This window comes from Equus przewalskii, chromosome X, assembly GCF_037783145.1.
Source record: "Equus przewalskii isolate Varuska chromosome X, EquPr2, whole genome shotgun sequence".
Taxonomy (NCBI): Eukaryota; Metazoa; Chordata; class Mammalia; order Perissodactyla; family Equidae; genus Equus; species Equus przewalskii.
The window spans coordinates 119727489-119744270 of record NC_091863.1 but is presented as its reverse complement, the minus strand read 5'-3'; the positions used below and the strand labels follow the sequence as shown (position 1 = coordinate 119744270).

At 41.1% G+C, this 16782-nt stretch overlaps 1 long non-coding RNA gene across 1 annotated transcript in view; it reads right to left on the bottom strand.

The window, feature by feature from the left end:
• The window catches only part of LOC103540704 (uncharacterized), a 284275-nt gene that overhangs the window by 256451 nt on the left and 11042 nt on the right, over window positions 1-16782 (bottom strand). The window contains exon 4 of the long non-coding RNA XR_011535919.1: window positions 2853-3046. This is a non-coding gene — a long non-coding RNA (uncharacterized lncRNA). The remainder of the gene's footprint in view (window positions 1-2852; window positions 3047-16782) is intronic.

Below are 16782 nucleotides of genomic sequence, written 5' to 3'. Positions count from 1 at the left end.
ATAAGTGGAGCAGTGGGGAACTGGCTGTGTAAGGACACGGCAGCAACAAAGTCAATATGGCATCGTTATACAAACTTACCTGTGACACAATACGTTTCCTTTGTTTCACAGTGAAGGAATGCATCCCATCTCACTCCCAAGGGCTTACAAATTAACCAGAAGGGTCAAGGTTTATGGTACTTACTCAAGGTTCCTGTGGATGCTGCGGTACTCCCATAACTTAAAAATTATTCTACCATTTTTCAACATTATTTCTCTTACTTAGTAGGGAGATGATGGAATTTGTCTACCATAAGAAGTATGTAAAGGGAGAAACCTCCTTTGCTAAAAGTTCATACAATGAAAGTTGTAGAAAAATAACTTTTTTCATTAAAACAAATCAATCCTTTAAGTATTTGCTGGGTGTCCCAAGCCACTAACCAGTGTTCTTAGAAAAAAGCTCTTAAGGACAGAAAAACTCAAGTCAAAATTGCACAGCACTTGTATTTCCCCCTTCAAATAGAAGCCAAATAGTGGTTGTCAAACTGAGCACAGGGAAATTCCTCCATTTCCTCTAACCTCAGAATGAAACGAGGCCCCACTGCTCAAGCTCACACATAACAAGTCTGAAAGCATGTGTGGGTTAAACACCTCAGACTTAGTCTGTGTGAAGTGATGTCCTCTCTTTCAATGCAACAAACTGAAGATAGTCAAACTAGACTTGGAGCTTCATGGGACCACATGACTTCATGATGCCAAGAGTACATCATGTAATCACAGCTTGAGAAGCCTATTCTATTCTTTTTGTTTGTTTGTTTGAGGAAGATTAGCCCTGAGCTAACATCTACTGCCAATCCTTCTCTTTTCGCTGAGGAAGACTGGCCCTGAGCTAACATCCGTGCCCATCTTTCTGTACTTTACATGTGGGACGCCTGCCACAGCATGGCTTGATAAGCAGTGCATAGGTCTGTGCCCAGGATCTGAACTGGCAAACCCTGGGCCTCCAAAGCAAAACCTGTGAACTTAACCACTGCACCACCTGGCCTGCCCCTTGAGAAGCCTATTCTAAACAAATACCTTTAAAAGGCAAGGCAAAGGATCTTTTTTTTTAAGTTGAGCCAGGAGAAATCCTAGCCAGCATAACTAGAAGGTCTGTGGAATTCAAGAGGTAACACCTCACCTGCTTTTACACTAGCACAATAATGGAGCTCACAATAAAGTAAGACAGGGGCTGACCTGGTGCCACAGTGGTTAAGTGTGCATGTTCTGCTTTGCCGGCCCGGGGTCCACGAGTTTGGATCCCGGGTACAGACACGGCACCGCTTGGCAAACCATGCTGTGGTAGGTGTCCCACATATAAAGTAGAGGAAGATGTGCATGGATGTTAGCCCAGGGCCAGTCTTCCTCAGCGAAAAGAGGAGGATTGGCAGCAGTTAGCTCAGGGCTAATCTTCCTTAAAAAAAAATAAAAGAAAGAAAGTAAGATCAACCTCCATAACTCCTTTCATTTAGATTGTCTGAGTTTCTGACTGATCTCTCTGTCTTCAATTGTCTCAATCTGGTCAAAGCTACACATTCTAGCTATATTAATATTCTTAGAGTCTAACTCTGGTTATTTCACATTTCTCCTCCAACACCTGTTCACAAACCTTCAACGCCTCCAAACTGCCTATCAAAAAAGGTTGAATCACCTCAGTATAGTATTCAAGGCCCTCAAAAATGTGGTCTCAGGGGCCGGCCTGGTGGCACGGCAGTTAAGTGCTGACATTCCACTTTGGTGGCCCGGGGTTCACTGGTTCAGATCCCAGGTGCAGACATGGCACCACTTGGCAAGCCGTGCCATGGTAGGCGTCCCACATATAAAGTAGAGGAAGATGGGCGTGGACGTGAGCTCAGGGCCAGTCTTCCTCAGCAAAAAGAGGAGGATTGACAGCAGATGTTAGCTCAAGGCTAATCTTCGCCACCCCCCCCAAAAAAACGTGGTCTCAACCTGCCTTTCTGAACATATTTGACATAATTCTTCCATCATGAGCCTGTGCTCCAGTCAAACTAAGCTGTTCACTGTTCAAGCGCATCAATATACACTTTCTCACCTCTCTAGCAGTGAAAAAGATATCAGGGCACCCCCAAAAGGCCATTAGGATCACGCCCAAGTGCTGTAAAAAGCCTGCTCCGAAGGGAAGTATCTTCAGATGTGCCATCACACAAGCACTGCCTTTGGAAATACAGATCCAGCGAGGACAAGACAAGAGTTCATACCTCTCAGCACCTGACCTGGATTCTTTCATTGCCTGTTCTGGTACTGACTAGTCCACTGCTTCCCAAATGTCTGTGGAGTTTTGACATTTCATTGGTTCTACTTGTTTATGGGGTTTTTTTGGTACTATTTTTGTAAAACTCACTGACTCCACCCCCACAATGATGTAATTTCAAAAAAAATTACAGTCAATTAAGATGATTTTGGCTTTGAGAAATTTAGAGCAATTTTGCAAGGCATTTTGAGATCCTATGAGACACCCTGGAATATCCCAAAAATGGAGTTGAGAATCACTGTCTTGGCAAATACATTTGCCTTTCCATGCTTTATTGTTTCCACCCACAGAATGAGAACTAATGATGTTCCTACTCTCTCCCAGTCTCTCACCCTGGATGTTATGAGAACACATGCTGTACATAAAGAACTTTTTTTCCCCAGAATGAAGGAGACATAGATAACCCAGATAAAGCAATTAAACCATAATTCCAAAATCCCGTTATGACAGTAAACATCCTAAATGTTACAAACAAAATATGAGACACTATCACATTATTTGATAACACAAAGATATACAGTTCTTTCAGGTTGCAGAAAGACATTTATGTCACTGAACTTACATTTGGAGAGCACAATGCTTGGGCAGGTGTGCATCCAACATCCAAACAGGATTACCCTTGGGAAGGAGCTGGACTTCGGACTGGCTTCAGCTTCTGTGAACAGAGGAGTTCCTTCTGCGGTAGGGATGGGAGTTCAGCACTTTGAGAAGATAACGTCTCAATTTTGACTTGGTTCTCTGTTGAAATGTTTCTTTCTGCAGAGAGATTAGAAGTGAAGCACTGGAAGGAGAGGCTGGAAAACAAACATAAGGCTCCCTTGTCAGGAGTACATTTTGTCCCCACAAAGCTATTTTGTTTGCAATCACAATTCAGCAAATTCTTTTTGATAGAATTCTTTTATTGCAACTTTCTCTAAGAGGTTGAACTTCTCCAAGCAGCAGTCTGTGGAGAATTCCAATATTAGACTATAACTATAACTATAAATAAGAGTTGTACAAGTCATCAGAGAGTCTCAGACCAAAGAGAAGGTGACAGACCATGAAGACTACTGCTCTGCCCTCAGGCTAAGAAGCCCATCCCAGGTAGACTGGAAAGAATCCAAGTCATTCTAAGGGTTACAGGATGGAATCCAAGAATTGTAGACCTATCTGAGAGCCAGAAAAGACCTCATTTGCTGTAGACCTTTTGCAGAGAGCAAAAGCTTAGGCTAATTTTATGTAGGCTGAATGTTTCTTTTTGTTTGTTTTTGAGGAAGATTAGCCCTGAGCTAACTACTGCCAATCCGCCTCTTTTTGCTGAGGAAGACTGGCCCTGAGCTAACATCCATGCCCATCTTCCTCCACTGTATATGTGGGATGCCTGCCACAGCATGGCTTTTGCCAAGCGGTGCCGTGTCCGCACCTGGGATCCAAACCGGCAAACCCCGGGCCCCCGAGGAGCAGAACGTGCAAACTTAACCACTGCGCCATGGGGCCAGCCCCATGTAGGCTGAATGTTAAGAAGTTATCACATGGTAACCTCAGAGGAAAATAACTAATGTAAACTAAACAATACATGTGTATAATCTCATATAATAAGATTAAATAACTTTTAAAATTCTATGACTATTTATTGCATATAAAAAAAGGTCAGCATAAATTAGTCAGTTAATCTGAAAGTGCTAACGGTCCCTCCAGCTTCTTAAGTATCTCTTCTTCCCCATGCTGTCGAGGAACTGCTTAGGTCACTAGGTGCCTCCAGCTCTTACCAGAATCACCGTGATTTTGACCTTTCAGAGAAAGAACCATCCCAAAGGCCCAAAGAAACCCTGGAGGGATGGGCTGGCACTTGGTTTCCCTTGAGAACTTCCATATGTTTAGAAAAGGGGATCTAGATTAAACCAAATCCATTTTTAGAGCTGATTAGACATCTCAACAGGAGGCTGTAAGTTTCCCAGATCAGAAGCTAGGCAAAACTAAACACACAGCACAGCTCTGGGCTTCTGAAGTCTTCACTGCCCTTCCCTCCTCAGCCATAGGAGATCAGAAGTTCCAGGTCTCCCAGGACTTGGAATATGGGCTGGCCAACAAGCACAAGGAAAACTTCTCCCATCCCTGAAAGAGCTCTGCATGCAGAAGCTAAAGGCCATCCAGCTGGGACACTGAAAAGAAGGTGACTGCATTGGATGAGATATGGGATTAGGTGCCTTCCAGCTGGGGGACTCCAGGAACACCAAAGGGGGATGAAACAACAGTGATCACACCAATCCTGATTGGTATGCTGTACTTTGAAATTTACAAATGACCCCCCCCCCCATTACTACAGTTGATCCCACAACAGCCTTATGAAGCCAATATTGTTAGGAGAATTTTAGAGATGAGGAAATTTATGCACAAGTGAGTCAGTGGCCCAAGATCATGTAGCTGGTTAACAGCACAGCTGAGTTCAAACACTCCTTTCATGGCAATACGGGGCCCACGAACCGAAGATAAGTTTTCTGTTTTTCTGTGGCCCTATCACCCTTTCCAGAGAGCCAGGACAAAGACCTTGCAGAAGACACAATCAAATCTTCTCTTGAAACTTTCTGCACAGCTGTGGAATATACAATCAAAGGTGTCTGTGGCGCTGTGGCAGAAAGCATGACAATTAGCAAAGTAAATTCTATTCTCCAGGGAGTTCCTGTTCTCTGGCAGATTTTTCAGAATGGAGCTCTCTATCTCTAAGGAGGAACACTGCTCCTGTGATTTATTGTGAGTGCCTATGTCTACGTCCTTGAGAAGTAAATAGAGGATGGTGTTTTACTAGAACAATTAACATACCAAGAGGAAATAATTTTGAGTAGCAGCACTATGTGAGCTTCACAGTGACCAGAAGGTAGCAGTGTCTCATTCATTCAGATCCTAAAAGCGCAGAAGTTAGGACTGATATCTATCTTTGTGGTGTCTACGAAAAACTAGTTTCTCTTCTAATTAATCTGATACTAACTTAAATAATTCCTTACTTTTTCCACACTGAAACAGAGGTCAGGAAAATGATGCAATAATTAAAGTAACACAGTCTCCCTCAGTCTCGGCCATATTTGTTCATCTTTGAGAGTCTTTATTCTTAAAGAGCAGTGATGAATCTATCTGAAAAGAAGTCTCCTAAAATGTTCCCCTTCACCAATTTCTGCAGCTCATGAAGAAGAGATTTCGTTTGCAAATATTTAGTGTGTAGGTCGACTTCTGATTGTGAATGCAATGAAGTAGCTTGTAGCAGACAAATACTCCCACTGAGAATACCTAGGAAAGCCAGAGAAAATTGTAAAAGTATTAGAGCAATGATGAGGTGGCCAGTACTTCAAGAAAGAGAGGCAATGAGAGTCTGCAGCCATTTTTCTCCTCAGAACATTTGCTGATTCTGGGCATGAGACAAATGGGTGGGGATATGAGTGAGGGCCTCTAGTAGGGGAGATTTGGGTAGTCTCTTGGGGATGGAGAAAAAAATATTAGAGGCATGAAGAGCCAGGATACTGGAGAGAAGAAGGGTGGGAAACAGCTCAATATCCTGCCAGATTTTCCCTCAAGATATTTACTGAATTCTGAAACTGCATCAACCAAAAAACTAAGAAAATCACTGTTAAACTAGAATTTTATAATTTTATACCTAGCAAAAATACTTTTCAAAAAAGTAAGGCAAGATTTTAGGAAGAAAATGGCAGCAGTGGCATCATAGTTTTTGGATCTCCCTAAATCACCCACTTAAAAGAGATAGAGTGCTAAAATAGTAAGACAAAAACCCATAAGCAACATCTACAACAAAACTAGGTGAAAAGGGAACCCAATGAAACCCAAAATATGACCAGGTAGAGATAATCCTCTAATAGCTACAGGACAGTATAGTACCAGCAACTACTGACACGAAGCAGGAGGAATAAACAGGGGCATCTGAAATACCTGAAAATAGGAGTACCCCAAAATAGTCAACATGTACTTACTGCAAAACACAGCAGAACATTTCGAGAACAACGGTCGCAGGAAGGAAGAGTTCTGCACACTACAATGTATGATTAACTACAAAGAGTCTGAGGGGCTGAGCAGTCTGGGCTCAAGGAAATCTAAAAATTCATCAGCCAGGAGATAGCTTCCACTCTAGGATACAGTAAACTAGAAGAAACATCATTCCTCTAGTTAAGACAAAAAACAAGCCAGACTAACTTCCAATTTTCATGGATGTTTTCCAATGCATTGGAGAGCTGACGTTGCAGAGCAGCAAACTTGCTCAAAATTTGATGAGATACCGTCCCTGCAGGAGGAGGGGGATGTGAGCACTCATTTATCTGAGGTAAGCTTACCAAAAATCAGTAAGAAGAGTTCAGCGAGAAATACTGATGAGTTGGTGAAGGCGGAATGTGGACTGGCAGGACAGTGTGAAGCCTCTGAGGGCCGCAGAAACTGGGGGAGCCTGTGCTCTTTTGTAGGGTCTTTCTCCACGAACCCTACTGGGTGCTTTTAGAAAAGATCAGAACGAGCCCTAAGATTGGACCACTGACATGTAGACCTTGGAGAGTGGAACATTAGCCACGTAGGAGGGATAAGAATCTCTAACCAATGCATTTCCTCTATCTCCCCTAGGGAAAAACATGCCTTTCTCTGTGGCGGAAAGGACCAAAAACTCTGTAACCTCCAGGGTACTGGTGGAAACTCAGTGCAGCTTGGAGAAGGAAAGAGGAAAAAACTACTCCCGGGGCAAGGCAGAAATATGCACTGGGCCCAGAACTACACAAGGGGAGAGGCAAAAGACTTGAGAAGGACATACTCCTGAGACCAAGGGACACAGTACCTAAGACCGGGGCATAAGCAGAAAATTCCCTTCTCCCAATTCCCCACATCACTAAGCAAACAAATTCAAGTAATTAGTAACAGCAGAATACTACTGGGAAAGGGATAGAAGAGGAAGAGCATGCAAAGAGAGCATCTGGGGCCAGCCTGGTGGTGCAGCGGTTAAGTTTGCACGTTCCGCTTCAGCGGCCCAGGGTTCGCCTGTTCGGATCCCGGGTGCAGACATGGCACGGCTTGGCATGCCATGCTGTGGTAGGCATCCCACATATAAAGTAGAGGAAGATGGGCATGGATGTTAGCTCAGGGCCAGTCTTCCTCAGCAAAAAGAGGAGGATTGGCAGCAGTTAGCTCAGGGCTAATCTTTCTCAAAAAAAAAGAAAAAAAAAAAGGAAGCATCTGATGCACAGTGGAAAGGCAAGACCTAAAGCTCAGGGTTGTAAAGACACAGCTCTGGAATACCACCCTTCATGTGTGCCCACTTCCAGGCATAAAAACGACTGACCTCAGTCTCTTCTGTCCTACACAAGATGTGTGGCTTCAAAAAAAAATAAGAAACAAAATGGCAAGAAAAATCACACTCCCAAGAAACAAAGAAATCATCAGAACCAGAACCTGGTATGACACAGACATTGGAGCTATCAGACAAAGAATTTTAAGTAATTATGATTAACATGTTAAAGGCTCAAATGGAAAAGGTGGATATCACGCAAGATCAGCAGGTAATTGCAGTAGAAAAATGCAAACTCTAAGAAATAACTAAATAGAAATGCTAGAAATGAAAAACACAGTAGCAGAGATAAATAACACCTTCAGTCGGCTCACCAGTAATCTCAATACAGCCAAAGAATGAATCAGTGAACTTTAAGATCAGTCAACAGAAATTAACCCAAATTGAAACACAAGGAGAAAAATTAGAAATAAAAAACAGAAAAGAGTATCCAAGAGAACATAAAACAGTCAAATATGAGTGTAATTGGAATCCCAGAAAGAAGAGAGAGGAATGGGAGGTTATTTTATTTTTTTAATTTAAGAAAACACATAATGCATGAGAATTTCCAAAAATTAAGTGACAGACACCAAACCATAAAAAACAAGAAGTCCAGAGGCCCCAATAAACCACCCCTTTTAGCATATCATATTCAAACTACTGAAAGCAATAGATAAGAGGAAATCTTGAAAGCAGTCAGAAAAAAAGAAATGTTACATAGGAAAAAAGATAAGAATTGCATCAGATTTCCTATCAGAAACCATGCAAGTCAGAATTCTATACCCTCACAAAAAAAAATCTTTAAAAAAATTTAAGGTGCTATTGCTCATGTCAATGTAAACTGGTATAGCCACAGTGGAAAACAGTTTGGCAGTTAGTTCCTTAAAATGTAAAACATAATGTAGTTATGATGTAAAAAGTAAAATTATCCAATGACACAGAAGGAGTTTCACATTAAAAAAAAATTATTACTGTCAGCCCTGTGGCCAAGTAGTTCAAGTTCCATGCACCCCGCTCTGGCAGCCCAGGTTCATGGCTTTGGGTCCTGGGCGTGGACCTACTCCACTCATCAGCCATGCTGTGGAGGTGGCCCATATACAAAATAGAGGAAGAATGGCATAGATGTTAGCTTAGGGCTAATCTCCCTCAAGCAAAAATAGAAGAAGATTAGCAACTGATGTTAGTCAGGGCGAATCTTCCTCACCAAAGGAAAAAAAAATCATCACCTTTAACAAAATAGAGAATGAATAGTATTATATAAATATTGTATCTTAAATAGTTTATTCAACCTATTTTAAAAATAGCTTAATTTACTGAAAGAAAAATTTTTTTTAAATGTTTAATATAAATTTACCATGTGAACCAGCAATTTCACTCCTAGGTAAGAAGTAAAATGAAAATATATGTCCATACAAAGATCTGTAAGCAAAATGTTCCTAAAAGCATTATTCACAACAGCCAAAAAGTGAAAACAATTCAAATGTTCATCAACTAGCAAACAGATGAACAAAATAGGATAAATCCATACAATGGAATACTACTAAGCCATACAAAGGAACAGAATCCTGATCCATGCTACAACATGGATGAACCTCAAAAACATTACGCTAAGTGAAAGAAGCCAGATGCAAAAGACTCAATATTGTATGATTCGATTTATATGAAATCCCAAGGAAGGCAAATCTATAGGCATAGAAAGCAGACTGGTGGTTGCCTGGAGTAAGGAGTCGGAAGGTGATTGACTTATGGTCTGAGGTTATCTTTGGGGGTGATGGCAACATTCTAAAAGTGGATTTAGGTGATGGTTGCACAACTCTGTAAATTCACTAAAAATCAATGAAGTGTACACTTAAAAAGGTAAGTTTTGGGGGCCAGCCCCATGGCCGATTGGTTAAGTTTGCGCACTCCGCTTCGGTGGCCCAGGGTTTCGCTGGTTCGGATCCTGGGTGCAGACATGGCACCACTTGGGGGGCTTGGGGAGAAAAAGCAGAAAGAAAAAAAAAACAACCTCAATGAATTTTAAAGAATAGCTATCGTTAAAAGTATGTTTTCAGACCATAATGGAGATCAATAAAAGACAGATATCTGTAAGGGACATTGTGAAGGGAATGAAAAGATTAATCACAGACTGGGAAAAAAATCCCTGTAAATCACATATCTGAAGAAGGACTTGTATCCAAAACATATACAGAACTTTCCAAATTCAATAATAACAATAATCAAGACAGCGTGGTACTAGAGGAAGGAGAGACACACAGATTGATGGAGCAAATAGAGAACACAGAAATAGATCCACACAAAGATGCCCAATTGATTTAAAGTATGACCCATAAAAGTAAAAACTGATAAACTATACCTCATCAAATCGAAAAACTTTTATTCTGTGAAAGACTCTACAGAGGAAATGGAAAGACAAATTACAGACTGGGAGAAAATTTTGCAAATTATATATCCCATGATAGACTTGTATCTAGAATATATAAATCACAAAACTCAACATCAAAAAAACAATCCCATTAGAACATGGGCAAAAGACATGAAGAGACATTTAACCAAAAAGGATATACAGATGCAAATGTATATGAAAATACAAATGTGCAAATAAGAACATGAAGATTTTCAACCTCACTAACTGTCAAGGAAATGCAAATGAAAACCATAATGAGATATTACTACAAGTCTATCAAGTGGCCAAAATAAAAAATTGTGACAACACCAAATGCTAGTGAGGATGCTGAGAAAATGGATTACTTATACACTGATGGTCGAGATATAAAATGGTGCATCCACTACGGAAAATAGTTTGGCAGTTTCTTTAAAAACTAAAAATGGGCTTATCAGATGACCCAGCAATTGCACTCTTGGGCATTTATTTCAGAGAATTGAAAACTTATGTTGGTGCAGAAATCTGTACACAAATGTTCAAAGCAACTTTATTTGTAATAGCCAAAAACTTGAAATTACTGAAATGTATAAATGGTTAAATTGTGGTATATCTGCACTATGAAACACTACCCAGCAAGAAAAAGAAACAAACTATTGATACAGGCAACAACTTGAATGAACCTCCACGGAATTACGCTGAGTGAAAAAAATTCAGTATCAAAAGGTTACATGCTATATTATGGTTCCATGTATACAACGTTCTTAGAATAACAAAATTATAGGGATGGAGAACAAAATAGTGGTTTCCAAGGGTAAGGGATGTCAAGGAGGAAGGGGGGAGGCTATAAAGGGTACCTATGAGGTATGATGATAACATGGTGATGGTACATTTGTGTACCTTGATTGTAGTGGAAGTTACATAAAGTTATACAGGTGAGAAAATTACACAGAAATCCCCCCCCACACACAGACAGACACAATTGCATCTATAACTAGTGAAACCTGAATAAGCCTTCTGGATTGTACCAATGTCCAATTCCTGGTCTTAATATTGTGCTCTAGTTATGCAAGATGTTCACATCAGGGGAGGTTGAGTGAAGTGTGCATGGTATCTCCCTGTAGATCTCTTTGCAATTCCACTGAATCTATAATTATTTCAAAATAAAGTTAAAAAAAATTAACAGTAAAAAAATAAGCACGTTGATTTTTTAAATGGGCAAAAGATTTGAACACAAAATTCACCAAAGAAGTGATATGTATAGTAAATAAGCATACAGAAAGATGCTCAACATTATTAATCATCAGAGAAATGAAAATCAAAACCACAATGAGATACCACCACACACCTCAGAATGGCTAAAATTAAAAAAAAAAATTAGCAATACCACGTGCTGGTAAGGATGTGGAACAACTGGAACACTCATATGCTGCTGGTGGGGATGCAAAATGGTATAACCACTCCGCAAATGTTTGGGAGGTTCTTATAAAGGAAAACGTTCATTTACCATGTAATCCAGAAATCTTGCTCCCGTACATTTACTCAAGAGAAATGAAAATTTATGTTCACACGAAAACCTATATACAAATATTTATAACTTTATTCATAATAGACAAAAACTGGAAACAAACCAAATGTCCCTCAACTGGTGAATGGAAAAACAAAATGCAGTACATCCATATAATGGACTACTACCCAGCAATAAAAAGCAGTGAGCTACTGATACACACAACCACACAGATGAATCTCAAAGGCATTTTGCCGAGTGAGAGAAGCCAGACCCAAAAGACTACATACCATATGACTCCATTTACTTGACAATCTGGAAAAGGTAAAACTATAGGAATGGAAGGGCCAGCCCGGTGGCGCAGGGGCTAAGTTTGCACGTTCCACTTCTTGGCGGCCTGGGGTTCGCCGGTTCGGATCACGTGTGTGGACATGGCACGGCTTGGCAAAAGCCATGCTGTGGCAGGCATCCCACGTATAAAGTAGAGGAAGATGGGCAGGGATGTTAGCTCAGGGCCAGTCTTCCTCAGCAAAAAGAGGAGGACTGGCAGTAGTTAGTTCACGGATAATCTTCCTCAAAAAAAAAAGAAAAAACCTATAGGAATGGAGATCAGACCAGTGGCTGCCAGGGTCTGGGAATGGGAGAGGGGTGGAATACAAAGAGGCAATACCAGGCAATTTGCGGTGTGATAGAACTCGTCTGTATCTTGATTGTGGTGATGGATACATGGCTTTGTGCTTCAGTCCAAAGTCATAAAATTGTACACTGCAGAAGTTTGCTCTGTGTAAATAAACAAGCAAATCAAAACAAGATCCCCCTGCACATCCACCTAAGTGACAGAGTGTGCTATCAAAGATAGAGAGTAAAGGGAACTCATACACTGCTGGTGGTAGTGTAAATTGCTACTATGGAAAGCTATTTGGCAATATCTCCTAAAATTAAACATACGCATGTCCTATAAATAATGAATTCTACCTCTAGATATACATGCAACAGAAATATATATTTACCAAAGAAAGTAAATACAAAGATATTCACAGCAGCTTTATTTGTAATAGCAAAAACCTGGAAACCATACGAATGTCCACAAACAGTGGAAAGGATAAATCAATCATAGTATAGTCATACAATGGAATACAGTATGGCAACGAGAATAAAGGAAATACTGCTCACATGACAACATGGGTGAATCTCACGAACAACATTACATATAAGAATCCAGACAATAAGAGTACATAATGTAGGATTCCATTTACTAAAGTAATCAAAGATGTTACAAGTCACAACAGTGGTTACCTTTGGGCAGAAGTAGTGACTTGGAGGAGATCACAAGGGAGTTCTAGCAATGTTCTATTTTTTAATATATGCTGGTTACTGGTTTGTGAAGATTTATTAATCTGTTCATTTAATATTTGTGCATTTTTTCTGTTTGCAAATTATACTTCATTTAAAAAGTTTTAAAAGCAGAGTATGTACATTTCATTTTCTTTCCTTTTTAGAATTTAGGTTTGCTGATCAAAGATTCTCTGATTCCAAAGGGGAGGAGCAAGAATTATACATGAAAACCTTTGTCCCTGATTGGAAAGGTGGGTGGAGGCAACTTTTGATCACTTGCTCTATCACGAACAGGGCCAGGGGCTTCACAACAACTGAGAGAGGTAGGTATTTTATTTTTGTTTTTAGAGATGGAGAAGACCCAAGGACTATATGATGAATGGTTTCAACCATGATTATGTGATTCAGCATTTCTATAATGATAAACTCAAGAAACATCAGAGAGAGAAAGGCCTCTAAAGAGCATCTAGTCCAGCTCCCTTGTTTTACAAAAGGGGGACATGTGTCCTAGAATGGAAAGGACTCATTCAAGATTAGCCATTTACTGAAAAAGAAAGGACTAGAACTTCAGTCTCCTAAGTGCCATCCAGTATATATCCAATGCGCCATGACCACTGCTCACGTACAAATTATCAAAATACTTTATGAAATGGAGGGAAGAGCATTAAGTTGGGAGTTGGAAGACCTGGATCCTGTCCCAGTTTTGCCAAGTGAGCCTGACTTCCACTCTAGGTTTTAATTTCCCTACCTGTGAAATACGGGGTAACAATAACAAAATCAATAAGAGGTAGCAAGTCTTGGATCCATGACAAAGGGAGATCCAGGTTTCGTGGGACCTGAAGCTTATAATACTTGGAGCTCTCTTTAAGGATAAGAATACAAAATTACCAATACAAAATTAGGAACAAAAGTACATGTATAAAATGAGAAAAGAAATACAATAGAGTACACATTTGAAAAGGTCAACAAATGTTAGACATCTCAAAATTCAGGAAAAATGATATAATAAATACAACTATATTTTTATTAATCAACTGCCTGATACACCTCTATATCATTCCCACTTTTCTTGTCTGTTATAGTTGAAGACTCAGGACTCAGCATATAGTTGTACTCACAGCTAAGATTTATTACAGCAATTACAGTGGGGACACACAGACGGATCACAAGGGGAAAAGACACAGGCAGAGCCAGGAGGAATCCATGTGTAGACTTCCTTATGCCCTTTTTCTCCCATGAGGGGCCACACAGAACACAATCTTCCCTCAGCAATGAAAATGCAGGGACACATGTGTGATGTTGCTGCCCAGGGAGACCCAGACTCAGCACCCATGATTTTTATTCGGGGCTGGTCACGTAGGTACCTTCTACCTAGCTTGCACCAAAATTCCAGACTCCCAGGAGGAAAGCAGGTGTTCAGCATAAACCACATTGTTTGTATAAACAATCTAAGCACAGTAAGCCACTCTCATCAGTTTCCTGTTAACTAGGGACACTCTGAGAACCAAGTTCCCAGATGCCAGCACAGGGCCACCCTTACCAGCAGGCCTTTCTAAGGACGGTAGTCACAGGCCTGCCATATTAACTCTCTTCTGCACGCTACTCAACGTTTGTACTTCTGCTACATGTCTGTGCCTTACAATCACAGGAGTTCTGAAAAATTCCTTTTGACAGAACTCCCGTGAAAATGTTAATATAAATGTATGTTGTGTTTATGACTGCATACGCTGTACACTGAGTATATTCCTGACAGGAAAGAACTTGCACTTGTTGATTTTACATATCTGATTCGTGGCTGGAAGACTTTTCCACAGACTAGCTTCTGGCTCCATACATTGTGAGCCTTGATTCTCCTCCACTGCCAACATACTTCCGGCACCTAGTGTTGTCAAGCACAGTGACATCACAATGTACTCTCCAGCCCCACCCCTCCTGTACTGACACTGCGTGCATCAGCACAGTAAGCAGTATTCCTGGAAGCAGTTTCAATACAGAGCAGCTAGCAATAACTTGAACAGGTACAGAATTGGTTGTGAGCCCCTTAAATGTCTCCCCAAGTCCAAACTAAATATATCCCAATTTAATGTCTTGTTAGCTAGATTTCCAATATGCCTCCGGCCATTGCATTGCGACCCAACACGAGATCAAGTGAGGGAGACAGCAGAAGGGAAAGAGAGGCGCCCTGAACCAACTGTGGCTAAAATATCTTTTGTAGATTTTATAAACCATACAACTATCATAAACCATAATGCTAGGGCTCCTTCCAGCCCTGTGCAAGCCCGTGACCCTGAAGTTTAATCTCAAACTTCACTAGCTTCACTGTGCATCAGTGTCTGGTCCAGAAAGTTACAGAAGAGAAACCAAACACTAAGAAAAGGCTTGGGACCCAGATAATAAGGCAGAAGGGAGGAGAGTACACAACCAGAAGCAAGGATAAGAAAATCAGGGTGAATTCCAGATAACCAGAGTGCAAAAGCACCCTTGAATGAGTGACCAGCAAACGACCTAGGAATGGAAAGATAGCCTGAGCTGGGACACAACACAAGGACTCCAACTACAAAGCTGTCTTTCTTCCACGGCTGAGGTGAGAAATCTAGTGTGAGGTTTGGTAGACAATGAGTGGACAACAGGAGGAAGTAGTTCAGAGGAGTCAGGCTTCTTGAACCACAGGCAGAGAGGAACTGTGCTGGGCAGGCACAGAATTGAATTGAGCAATCCAGGAACCAAGGAGAGAGTTAAGAAAGACAACGTTCTGAATTGGTTAAGATTGAATTCTCAAACTACAGCCCAGCATCGAATATTTCCCAAGCTTTAACAGGCCTTCTAGGTACCACATGCCACTCTCTGCCCTCTGTGGGTACAGGGAGCAGATCACCATAGTCAGAATCAGAAGAACTGGTTGAGTGCTGCCTCTGTCACTTACTGCACAACCTAAGATAAATCACTTCCCCTCTCTGAGCTCAGCTGCCTCATCTCTAAAGTGAAGAGAATGATAATGCAGTCCGAGGAGCCCATGGAGAATGCAATGTGATACTAGGATGAGGAAAAGGAACTGGAGAGGCATTCTTCCAGAACCAGAACACAAAGACCCATGGGAAAGCATGCTGTGAACTGCAAAGCTTTGTAGGAACTGAAAAGCCTTGTAGGAATGTTAGCTTTGCTTTGCTACAGTGGAGACAACAGCACAGGAGCTGTGCCAAACTACCTCTCTGCATATAGTTGGAACGCTTAGAACATGCCAACTCACTGACTCTTCTCTCTCTAATGTACAAGCAGTGTAAAGCAGTGGTCTTGTTGATATTCTAAGGGGAAACTGACAGTACTTCTTTGGTTTTTATTTGATATGAATAATGGTCATTTTACAAATAAGATGTACTCCAGTAAGTAGTTTTGCTAGGAAGGGAGAAGGAAGGAGGGAGAAGGGGACATGAGCAACCATCAAAATGTCCGAAAGAGGGAGGAAAGCAAGGGTAGATCTGCTGTGACTCTAGGTAACAGTTGTACCCCTCATCTCCCCACTGACCCCTGTCCAAGCCCTACTCTATCCTAGTAAAAAGATATATATGGAAGAGATTGGCAGCAATGTAAAGAGGTATGTGGTTTTTAAAGTCACATGGCCTTGGACTACACAGATCCTCAGAAGCAAGTGACAGACTTGATGGCAACTCTGGTACCCCAGGTCACTCTGGAGAATCCATCAGCAGGACTCTCAAGCATGGGGATAAATGTATATGCTGGATTTGGCAGTTATCGGCTGCAGTATTAAGGATGAAAACGTAAGGATGGTGCCTTTGGACAGCTGTGCAGCACAGCAGGCCATTAAGCTCCCCTCTGATTCAGCCTCTCCTCGCACTTGAGCACCAGCCACAGCTGAATAAACCAACTTGACTCTTTGTTTGCCATGATAAAGCATATTCTGTTAAATGCATACTCTTTTGACCCAAGTGCGACAGTCCCTCCTGCAATCTGAAGGAAGATGT